The 10,757-nt window shown below is 44.1% G+C and overlaps 1 pseudogene; it reads left to right on the top strand.

Annotated features, from left to right (window-relative positions):
• The first annotated feature begins 1,786 nt into the window (after positions 1–1,786).
• LOC104850605 lies at positions 1,787–6,881 on the top strand (annotated as a pseudogene).
• The last annotated feature ends 3,876 nt before the right edge of the window (positions 6,882–10,757 follow it).

Below are 10,757 nucleotides of genomic sequence, written 5' to 3'. Positions count from 1 at the left end.
AAAAAAAAAAAAAAAAAGGAAGACACCTCCACCATCCCTGTGCTTGGAAGCACTCAGCTTTACAAGAGGAAGGAGAAATGCAAAGAAGATATTCAGATGTAGCCAAGCTTTAGCCAGAGGCTGGGAATTGATTTCTCCTTGTTCTCAGGCCTGCAGTGGAGCTTATGCTTTCAGCCTAAGGAATCTGGGAAAGCAGCTTATCTCTAAACGGAATGAATGAATGACCCCCCCACCCCTTTTGGTAATACTAGGGATAAAATAATCCTAATTTCTAAAAATTCATTTTAGCCTCTGTTACAAGTATTTGCCAGGGAATTTGAGGTCATGGAAATCAGACCCCCTAAGGCTGGGACAGGGATGTGAGAATCCCCTTTCTCTGTGCCCTGGTTCCTAGTCTCTAACACAAGTGGAAATGAGGCGGTCTAAAAGACAAATAGAGATGCTTACATAATGCGCCAGTCCCAAACAACAACCGTGGTTCATTGGCGCTCACAGACCTGTGACTTGGGCAGGACTCTGTGAGACTGAGGGATGGTCTGAGGCTGGCACTGCCGGGCAGTTCTGGCCTCTCTGGTTCCCCATGATGGCTCCTTGTGGGTACTTGGAACCGCTACTCCAGAGTAACTAGGTCCCTTAGACAGTGGCTCAGGGCTCTTAAGCAGGGGTCCCAAGAGAAGGCCAGGAGGAAGCTTGGTCACTCTTCTCACCTGGCCTGGTGGCCATACAGGATCTGGATTCTTCTTCAGTCTCAAAAGCTCCACCTGGTTAAGGGACAGAGAACACAGACCCAACCTCTCAGTGGGGAGTGACAAGGCTCTAGAAGAGCCTAGGGGAACAGAAGTGTGGCTGTGGTCAATCTGAGGAAATAGGACTTGCCACATAGAAATTAAGCAGACCAATAGACCAGTGCATGAATCCCTTCCCCTACAGTGAGCCTCCCTGTTTTGGCCCAAATGGACGTCCTCTTTCTTCTTCCCTTCTCTACCCCAGTAAGACAGGGCAACAGGGACACTCCCTGCACAATGACACCATCATCACTGTACACAGAACCAATCAGAAAAGTGCTACTTTAAATCCTTCATTGCAATCGGGCCTTTCACAGAACCCATCAGAATGTGCTCTTCTCAACCTTTCATTTGCATGTGGACACAACCAAGCAAGGACGCTGTTCCTAAGCCTTTGTATAGGTCGGGAAACCAAGCAGCTTTTCAATAGGTCAGTCTACAGGTGGCTGAGGCAAAGTGGTTGTTTGATAGGACAAGCATCCCAATGCTTTCTTTGCATGAAAAAGAGATAAATTGAGAATTTTGGAAACAAAAGACCCCTTTCCTTCATCCTTGGGGCTGCTGTGAACCTTTTCACCCACCCACTCTCACTCTGAAGAGCAAACTGCTTTTCTACCTTTGGTACACAAACACTCTAGCTGCCTCTTCTGGGTGTCCTGTCCAAATCTTTGCTCAGGACACCAAAGGACCTGGAGAGAAGCCCTATAGGACCTTCCACCCAGTAACACCAGGAAGGCAGCTAGAATGTACCTCACACCCAGCTGCTCTGAGACCCTGCTACCAACACCAGTACGCACAGGCACCTCTGCATTGTTCTGCCCTAAGTCCGAGGTGTCGCCTAAGTCAGCGATGGCCACATGTTGAATTGTGTCAAATTGCCTGTGGAAGACACCAAAGTGAAGCTTCATTGTTTTCATTTGCTGGTGACAAATAATTTTCTTCAAAATCATGTTTCAAAAGGTGGGAGAATTTGATTTTTTCATTTTCAAATCCTTGCAGCCATGATAAAATGTAAGTAGAGAGGACTTTGAGCTTCTCTCATGCTGGAAGTAGAAGACCACATTCAATGTTACAGTTCATTTTCAGAATTGCTGTGGGAGGGCAGTACAGAGTCACGGTCCATCTCAGTCTTGCCTCAAGGGCAAATCTTTCTCCCCCTCCCTCCATTGGAGTGACCTAACGTCTCACCATCCTGAGCAGTCCTGGCACAAAGATTTGCAGAGGTAAGGATGACAGAGGCCATCAGATGGCCCCCCACATACTGAGACCTGCAGCCAGCACTGGGTCCCACATTCAGTGGTATTGGAGGTTCTTAAGTAAACAGGCCCCATCACTTCCACCCTACTCTCCTCCTGAGCTGCCAGCTCCTCCCCAGCCCACCGCTGTGGCTCCAGGTTCCCTGGTTCTTGGAGATGTAGTGGTAACTTCTCCCATACAACTCAGTCCCCGCTAAGTGACTCCAGTCCATCTTCCTTTTCCCTGGGCTCTCATCTCCCAACCCCTCCTCAGTTGTCCCTCTTTTCTCCCTTTTGATCTAATAATGAATAAATAATTCTGCATTTTCTAGAGCAGAGAACAAAACCCTTCTAATGGGAGGCCAGGGCTGAAATTTGGTTTTTCTTGAAGGTGATCAAAACCTTGAAGCAGTCCTTAAGAGACTTTCTCCACCCTGCATTACTGCCTGTTGGTGATTGATTCAGCCTTCAGCCCCTCTCTTTTCTGGAGGTCAAGAGTGGGACTGAGAGTTTCATCTGTCTAGTCCTTTCAGAAGGGGCCCCTAGCTATCAGTCATCTTCTTAACAAACAAAAGATGCTCTTATCAGTCTGGAGATTCCAAAGGTTTTAGGAGATTTGTGCCAGGAACCTGGCACAAAGGCCAAATTCTACCTCTGCCCTGTTTTCAGGGCTTTACCTTAGGTTTGTAGACTAATGTAGGGGCAGGACGTTCATGAAATACGGAATCCTATTGAGATAAGAGATTAGTGTGTGGCAAAGCTGGTTTGGAAAGTAGGTGACGTGTTAAATAGAAGATCCCAGAACGCATGCACAGAACACTTCCCAAAACCCTGCATATAGACTTCTCAGGAGAACTTGAGCATGTTTTCAATGAGATGGCCTTGACCTGACATCAGCCTGAGGAGTGGGATCCCAGCACCACGTCTCAGGCCCTGTATGTAGAAGTTCTCATGGGATTCCTCAAGATTTGGACAGTATAAAAGGACACAGATGCCAAGAAGAGCTTGCTGTCATGGCTTTCCTCACAATAGCCCATGCTGCTTCCTCCGGAGTGTATTATTATCTTGCCTTTTCCTCTTTCATTTGACCCAGGCTTTCTCTGCAGAACTAGTTTCTCCCTCACTCTTCACTTTTACTTTTCACATAAACTTTGCCACTGCTTTTTGCTCATTTCATTCAATTCTTTGTTTGAGATGAGAAGAACCTGGACTCCAACTCCAGAAGAAGAGACAAGCAATTCAGAACCTAGTAATGTTTATTTAGTGAGCCACTTTTAGAAGGAGCTACCTGATAACACTGGTGCCTGTGTACTGGAAAGATGTCCATCTCCTCAAGTTCCCAGTCTGCCCTGCAGATCTGAGCCTTTTCCTCAGGGGCTGTTCTATATTTCCAGAGCTTTCTTCTCTCTGGTGTAAAGGAGACCTATACAAGGCAGTGTTTACTAGATTTATTGCAAGATATATAAATAAATAACTATTTACAAGTTTGGCTTATAATGGCGGTCTACAGAGTCAGGTATGGAAGAGTACAAAAGGGCTGCCTGTGAGCTGGAGATCTGAAGGGTCCACTCAAAGGTCGAAGGTCTGGAGCTTATTGTAGTGTCCCATGTGAATTCACATCAGAAGGCCAAAGGGCCCTAGATGGAAGACTGAAGAGTCTGTGCCAGAAGCCAGGAGATGTTACTCAAGGTGAAAGTAAAGACTAAAGCTCCTCTGAAGAAAACACAAGTGACTCTTCCCTTTTCATTTTATTCCATTAGGGCTACAAGCCTGCTGTTTGTACCACCCACACTCAAGATGGGTCTTCTTGATATAGGAGAAGTATAACTCCCAACCTGCTAGATGTCAAGTGTGCCAAGTTTGTGTCCCCTGAAATTGAAGAATGAATTCCAAAGGAAAAGGAAGTTAAGAGTTGGAAAGTTTTATTGGAGAGTAGGAACAGCTCCTGAGAGACACAAGAGGTCCCGGAAGTGGGTTGCCACCAAGCCCCTTTGTCAGGGGTAATTTATACGGCAAAGTTACAATGAGGGTACAACATAGGTCAAACTATAACCAACCAGTAATATTATGAGATAGCTACTTAGCTAATATTGATCCAATAGGGAAGTAGGGTATGTAGCTGACACCATTAACCTTGGCTTATCTATGACTTCTAAAACAGGAACATTTTGGGATGGGTTGGGTCCAGGTGTTCTGGTCACCTACCCACATGTCTGATGAATATATGGATTTACTGGACCGATGGGTACTAATTACAGTATAATCTCAAATTTCCATTCATCCCATAGGGAAGTATATAAGTCTGGCTACTGTGGTACCACAAGGATTAATCCTGTGTGCCAAGAACTGTGGCTTTAATTTACAGGTGGCAACAGCAAACTGAAAAGAGATCTCGATTCACGGGATTTTTGTTCAGCAGATCCACCAACTCTCTCTGGCTCCCCAGAGCTCCAGGGTGACCTGACTTAGAGGATCTTTTAGCCTTAAGAATAGCCTGCAGATCCTCTCATGACAGGAAGAGATTCTGAATCCTCCACACCACTCCATCAATAGACCAAGTATCATCAAATGACTTTGAAATATGCTGTCCCAGGCATTTTGTTACATCAACTGAAAACAAGCTAAGACAGTATGCATCAGGGATCTGAGCAACTTAATAGTATTGACTTTTTAAATATCCTGATATTAATTGCACATACCAATAAGAAGTGCAAGGTCTGCCCTGTAGAACACAAGCCGTCCCCTCCCACAGGACTTTAGGCACAAGTAAATGTCCTGGTGAAAAGGAGCTTCCTGTGGGAACTTCCATGAGCAAAAGAAATTGGACCATTTAGCTCAGGGGTTCTGAAAAAGCCAATACCTTACATCACCCAGATGTTTCAGATAGTGCATCTTTAGTGACCAGAGGTTTATCCAGCACCAAGAATTAGGAGCAGGGAGAGGGAAGGGAAAATGGGAAGAATAGGGGTGGTTTTCATCTGTTTTAATTATATGTCTTCTGCAAATAAAAAGTATTCTCAAGAACAAGGAAATGCGCTGAGTCCTGAGCATTCTCAGATCTAAGCAGAGCTGGACCACTCATCCATTTATAGATGAGTAAACTGAGGTCTATCCAGGGGAGATCCCAGATCTGGGCCAAGCCGGAGGTAATATAGACAGCAGAATGCTCTGGTTCTTTCATAGATCCACCGGCAATTGTGGTTATTTCATGCCCAGGCCATGTGTTTTAGGCCAAAGATCCAGAGAGGAAACAAGTTGTAACATTTAGGCTGTGTTCCTGGACTCTGAATTTAGCCCCAATGTTATTAGACTCTTAGGCAGTCTCGGAGCAGTATACCTGTGCTGCTCCTTGAATCTTTCATTTCATTGTTTCAATACGTTGCCGCTTTCATTACCACAAATGAATGACTTTATGGTGAACTAAAAATACAGCCAGGATATTCACACACCAAAATCTAATTTGGTTATTTTCATTGTATATAATCCTTCCCAACTAGTAAGGGTCAAATTATAATACGCTCATGTAGACGAGTAATGCCACATAGTAATAAACTCACAAGCCTTTGCTAACATAAACCATCACATTTAAAGAATATTGTAACAAAGTTCGTGTGTGTGATTAATATGGAGGATATTTTAAAACTCAATACCATTAAATTGCTCAGATCCCTGAAGCATACTGTCTTAGCTTGTTTTCAGTTGATGTAACAAAATACCTGGGACAGCATATTTCAAAAAGAATAGAGATTTATTTAGCTCAACATACTAGATGCTGGGAAGTACAAAAGCATGGCACCAGCATCTGATGAAGGCTTTTTTCCTACATTATAACACGGTCAAACCTCTTGGGGGTGGGGCACCAGTGATGGAGAGGGTAGGTTTAGAGTTAGGGTTAGGAAGCCCTCTGGGAGAGCTGGGGGTGAGAGTGCTGAAGGATGACAAGCTGGACCCTGGCAAGGCATTGTGGTGTTCAAGCTCTCCCATAAACTGTCTGGCCTGGTCGTGGCCCAAAAGTTCGTCCACCTGGAGATCAAGCTGGCCACCTGGAAGCAGATCACCTGTGAGCTGCAGGTGCCACATGAGTACGACTTACCATACTTCATGAACTTCTACAGGGCATTCTGCAGCAATGGTGAGGTCAGCATCTGCATGGGACACATGGATGGAGGTTCATAGGATCAAAAAATGTAGAAGAATTACTGCACACATTTTAGGATTTTTGTAATAAAGGGCCCAACGTATCATAGGGGAAACCATAAAATTATCCAAAGATGTCAAGCCCTCCAACATCCTGGTCACCTCATGATAAGGTTCTGTGACTTTGTAGTCAGTAGACAGCCCATCGGCTCCATGCCAACTCCTACATGGGCACCAGGTCCTCCATGTCACCAGAAAGACCCCAAGGCACAGTCCAACATGTGGAGCATGGGACTTTCTCTGACAGAGATAGCATTTGGGAGGCACCCATTCCCCCTCTGGACGTCAATGAGCTGGAGCTGATGTTTGGGTGCCAGGTGGAAGGAGATGTGGCAGAGACCCACCAGGCTCAGAACACTGGAGAGCCCCCTCAGTGCATACGGGATGGGAAGCCAACCTCCCATGGCAGTTTTTGAGCTGCTGAGATGCATAGCTAAAGAACCACCTCCAAAACTGCCCAGTGGAGTGTTCAGTCTGGAATATCAGGATTTTATAAATAAATGCTTAATTTAAAAAACCCTGCAGAGAGAGCAGACTTGAAGGCAGCTCACGCCGCATGCTTTCATCAAGTGGTCTGACGCTGAGGAGGTGGACTTCACAGGTTGGGTCTGCTCCATCACTGCAAAACAAGCCCAGCACGCCCACCCATGCTGCCAGCATGTAAGTCAGAGGCACAGGCCTTCTCGGCCAGTGGTCACTGCGTCTCACTGCGCTCTGGTCTATCCTGTGCTTCTGTTCAGTCACATAGTTCCTCTGTAACACAGGATGAACACACAGCATGTACCAAGCTGTTGTTTGTGTTACTTAACTGCAGTCTTTCTTATCACTGTCATTATCCCCTAAGTGGACTGGCCTTGTGCTTGGGCTGTTTGTGTGTGGATGATCAAACATATACCAACCTCAACATAGTGATGCTTGGTGACTGGATGTTACCATCCCCACTCCATGTGGCTGGCCTGCATCCCGTGCCCCCAGTTCACGGAGGCCTGGGGCACCTCCTCCTGCCAGGCACACCTTCTCTCAGTAGGGACACATGCTGTGCTGCTGTGACATAAGCATCAGAAAGTGGACATCACATTTCTTTATCTTTTTGCTTTTGATGTAGAATTCAGCAATTTCCATTACAACCTAGCCAAAGTCCCTCATTGCCATGAAATGGCTCCACCAGTCCATCTACCTGGTGATCTAGAGGCTTCTGGCTGTGTTTCTGTATTTATCTTTAAATATACTGTGTGGGTACATAGTGGCACACGTCTCGTTAGGTATGGATTAGTGTTTCTAAAATAGAGAGGTTGTTTTGAATGTCACAAATGGATCAAGACATTAAATGTGTTAGATTTCTATCTTCTCCCCAATCCAAATACCATTGCTATTGTAAACATCGAAACATTTAAAAAATCTAATCACTTATTCTAGTAAACATCCACTCAAATTAAAAGAAAACATGGCAAAACTTCTTTTCCTCCTACTAATGCCATCACAGGGACCTGCCACCAGGACCTCACCTAATCCTACTTATCTCCCAAAGGCCTCACATCCAAATTCTATCAGCATATATTCTAAGTTTAAGGGTTATTTCCAACACATGAGGGCATATGAGCTCGGGAAGTTTTTTTAGTACTGGACATCAAACTAAGGGTCTCATGCATGCCAGGCATTGCTCTACCACTGAGCTGCACTCCAAGCCACACATTCAAAAATTTTAACAATAATTTCAATTACAAGTCTGTACGTTCTAAGCAGAGACGATGAGAACATAAAAACAGTGCAGCATTTGGTACAGAAATAGTCAAGAAATAATTATTTACATTAAACATAGCCCACCTTTGGTCTATATCCATGGTCATCCTTTTGAATCACTGTTGTTTTGCCATCATATACTCATTACTTTCTCAGAAACAAAGTTTTCTTTGCTATATGTGTTAGTTCTCCTGCCACTGAGACACAATATTCAATGCCCACAACTTAGAGGAGGAGAATTTTTTTTCTCATTGAGTTTATTAGTACTTTTTAGGTATACAGTGCAGTTACACTCATCATTGGGATCTTGGACCTTTACATGATAGATCTTGGTTCTCATTTTTTTCCCCTTATCCTTGCCCTCCCTTCACCCCCTCCTCCTTTCCCTGTTTACAAACACTTTATTTACATTTTTTCATTTTCTCATATTTTTTTCTTTTCCCCTCCCCTTCCCCCCTCCCCTACACCTTCAGCCCTTTTCTTCCTATTTCACATTGTCAATTATACCATTAGGGTCTTATTTAAGATTATAGTTTTTCACACCAGAGAAACTATTTGGTATTTACACATGTGTGACTTATTTATGTCACTGAGGAGTATATCCTCAATATGTATCCATTTTCCTATGAATCACTCTAGTTTCTCATTCTTTATGGCTGAGTAGTATTCCATTTTATAGAAAAACCACGTCTTCTTTATCCAGTCTCCAACTGATGGGCAAATGGGCTGAGGCGGAGAATATTAGTGGCGTTCATGTTTTGAGATTCAGTTCACAGTTGTCAGCTGGCTTTGAGACAGAAATATAGCTGAAGGACACAATGGAGCAAAGCTGCTCACCTCACAGCAGCCAGGAAAAGGAGCAAGAAGAGCTGTAGAGGGCGGGGCAGGGACCAGATGTATATCCCAAGGTCCTACATCCCGATCCAGTCACCTTCCCAAAGCCCCGCCTCTGAACTCGTGAGACTTAGGGGGCACATTTTACAGAAAAACCACTACACAAGGGGAGATGGGAAATTGGTGGAGAAGAACAGGTTTAGCATTACACTACATGGAGCAGTGATTCCTGGGCCTAAGCACAAATGTGATGTCCAAGTGCCATGAGGAAGCTTCACATGCATTGATGAAAACACAGAAGCACCTCTTCTCTACCCGATAGTCTAAATCCTCAGCCACAAGTCACTGTATGTGCATACAGGGCTCAATATGATACATTTGCTGATCAATTTTTGTGTCCATACAGGGCTCTGGAAAAGAAAGAAAGAAAGTGCCAGGGACCCTATAGCTCTAGAATACCCTATATCCTTATAGCCTAGAATACCCTTTTTGGTGGTCAGCAGGTAAGAGGAGAACCCAGACCCAGCACCTTTATGTCACTGAGTAGAGGAATGGCTGCCAATCGGGCGCCAGCAGATTCTCTTACTGCCTCCTTTCCGCACAAGATGAGCAACCCTAATCTGAAAATCTTAAATCCAAAATGCTCTAATATCTGAAATATTTTGAAGGCTGATATGTCTGATAGCTCAGTGCGGACACACTTTATTTCATGGGCAAAGTTATTTAAAAAACAATGTATAAAACTACCCCTAGGCTACATGTATGAGATGGAGATGAGATAGAAACAGGTTTTATGGTTAAACTTTGATCTTGTTCCCAAGACATCTCATGATGTCTCTGCAGATATTCCCAAATCCTAAGATTTCTAAACTCAGAGGCCTCTGGTCCATGCGTTTTGGATGAGGGATACTCAGCTTGTACTTGATGTTCTCCCCGTGTCTCTGCTGACAGAAACACTGAACCACAACCCACCAAAGAGTCTGTGGCCATTTCATCCATATTTTAAGGTTGTACAGCAACCTGACTTGCAAACATTTCATAAGTCGAGGACTTACTGTATTGTTTCACGTCTCTGTAGAGAAGATACTGGAATTGCGACTCAAAAATGATTTCCGTTTTAAATTTTGACTTGTTTTTATTGAGTCTTTGGGTGGACGCTTTGGAGTCAACCTCTGGTCTTATTCCTTGTGAGTCAACATTTTACCCACTTAAACTCATGATTCTTTCCTTCCTTCCTTTCCTTTCTCAAGTCACCTCTCAGGACTAGCATTTCAAAGATTCAGGAATTCTCAGTTTAGAAGAAAGGCCGTGGGTCATTTTTCAATTCCTCTGTGACACATCATAACTCTCCAGTTCTCCCTCTTCCAACCCCAGCCCCCTTGACTGATGGCTTTTCTAAATGTTCAAGCATGTATTTATCCTGGATTAAACACTTCCGGAAGCACCTCGGTTCTCTGGGGCACTGGACTTGCCAGCTCAGCAACATCCTTATTTCCATTAAGGCAGTGATCACTTTGTCTTGCCTTTAAACCATCAATAAATATCAGTTAATTGATCCTATGAGGTCTCTACACAGGAAAAAAAATCCAAAATCTTGATTAATGCATCTATATAATCATCATCCCTCCTCCTTCCAGTTGTTTCTAAGTTTGTCACGCTGCAGAATCCAATTTCATCACTGTCCAATTTGAAGTCATGATCAAGGCCTCTGAATGGGCTATGGAGCAATATTGATATTGCAGCCAGAGGTCTCTGAACACTTGAGTCTGCTTTCTTTACCAGCACAGTCCCTTATTACAGGAACAAAGCTGTGACACTCATGTTTACTGCTCAGTTGAGTGGTTTGCCTTGGGCTGAATTTCCCTCCATCCATCTGCAATCTTTCCTGTATTGTTTCGACTCTTCAATTCTTTGTCTCCTTTCCTTCATTACATGACACATTTTTGGTGACAGCGTCACAAACCTA

Source organism: Fukomys damarensis, unplaced genomic scaffold, assembly GCF_012274545.1.
Source record: "Fukomys damarensis isolate Sample0158 unplaced genomic scaffold, DMR_v1.0_HiC HiC_scaffold_27, whole genome shotgun sequence".
NCBI lineage: Eukaryota > Metazoa > Chordata > Mammalia > Rodentia > Bathyergidae > Fukomys > Fukomys damarensis.
The sequence above is the reverse complement of the archived record's forward strand: the minus strand, read 5'-3'. Positions and strand labels throughout refer to the sequence as shown.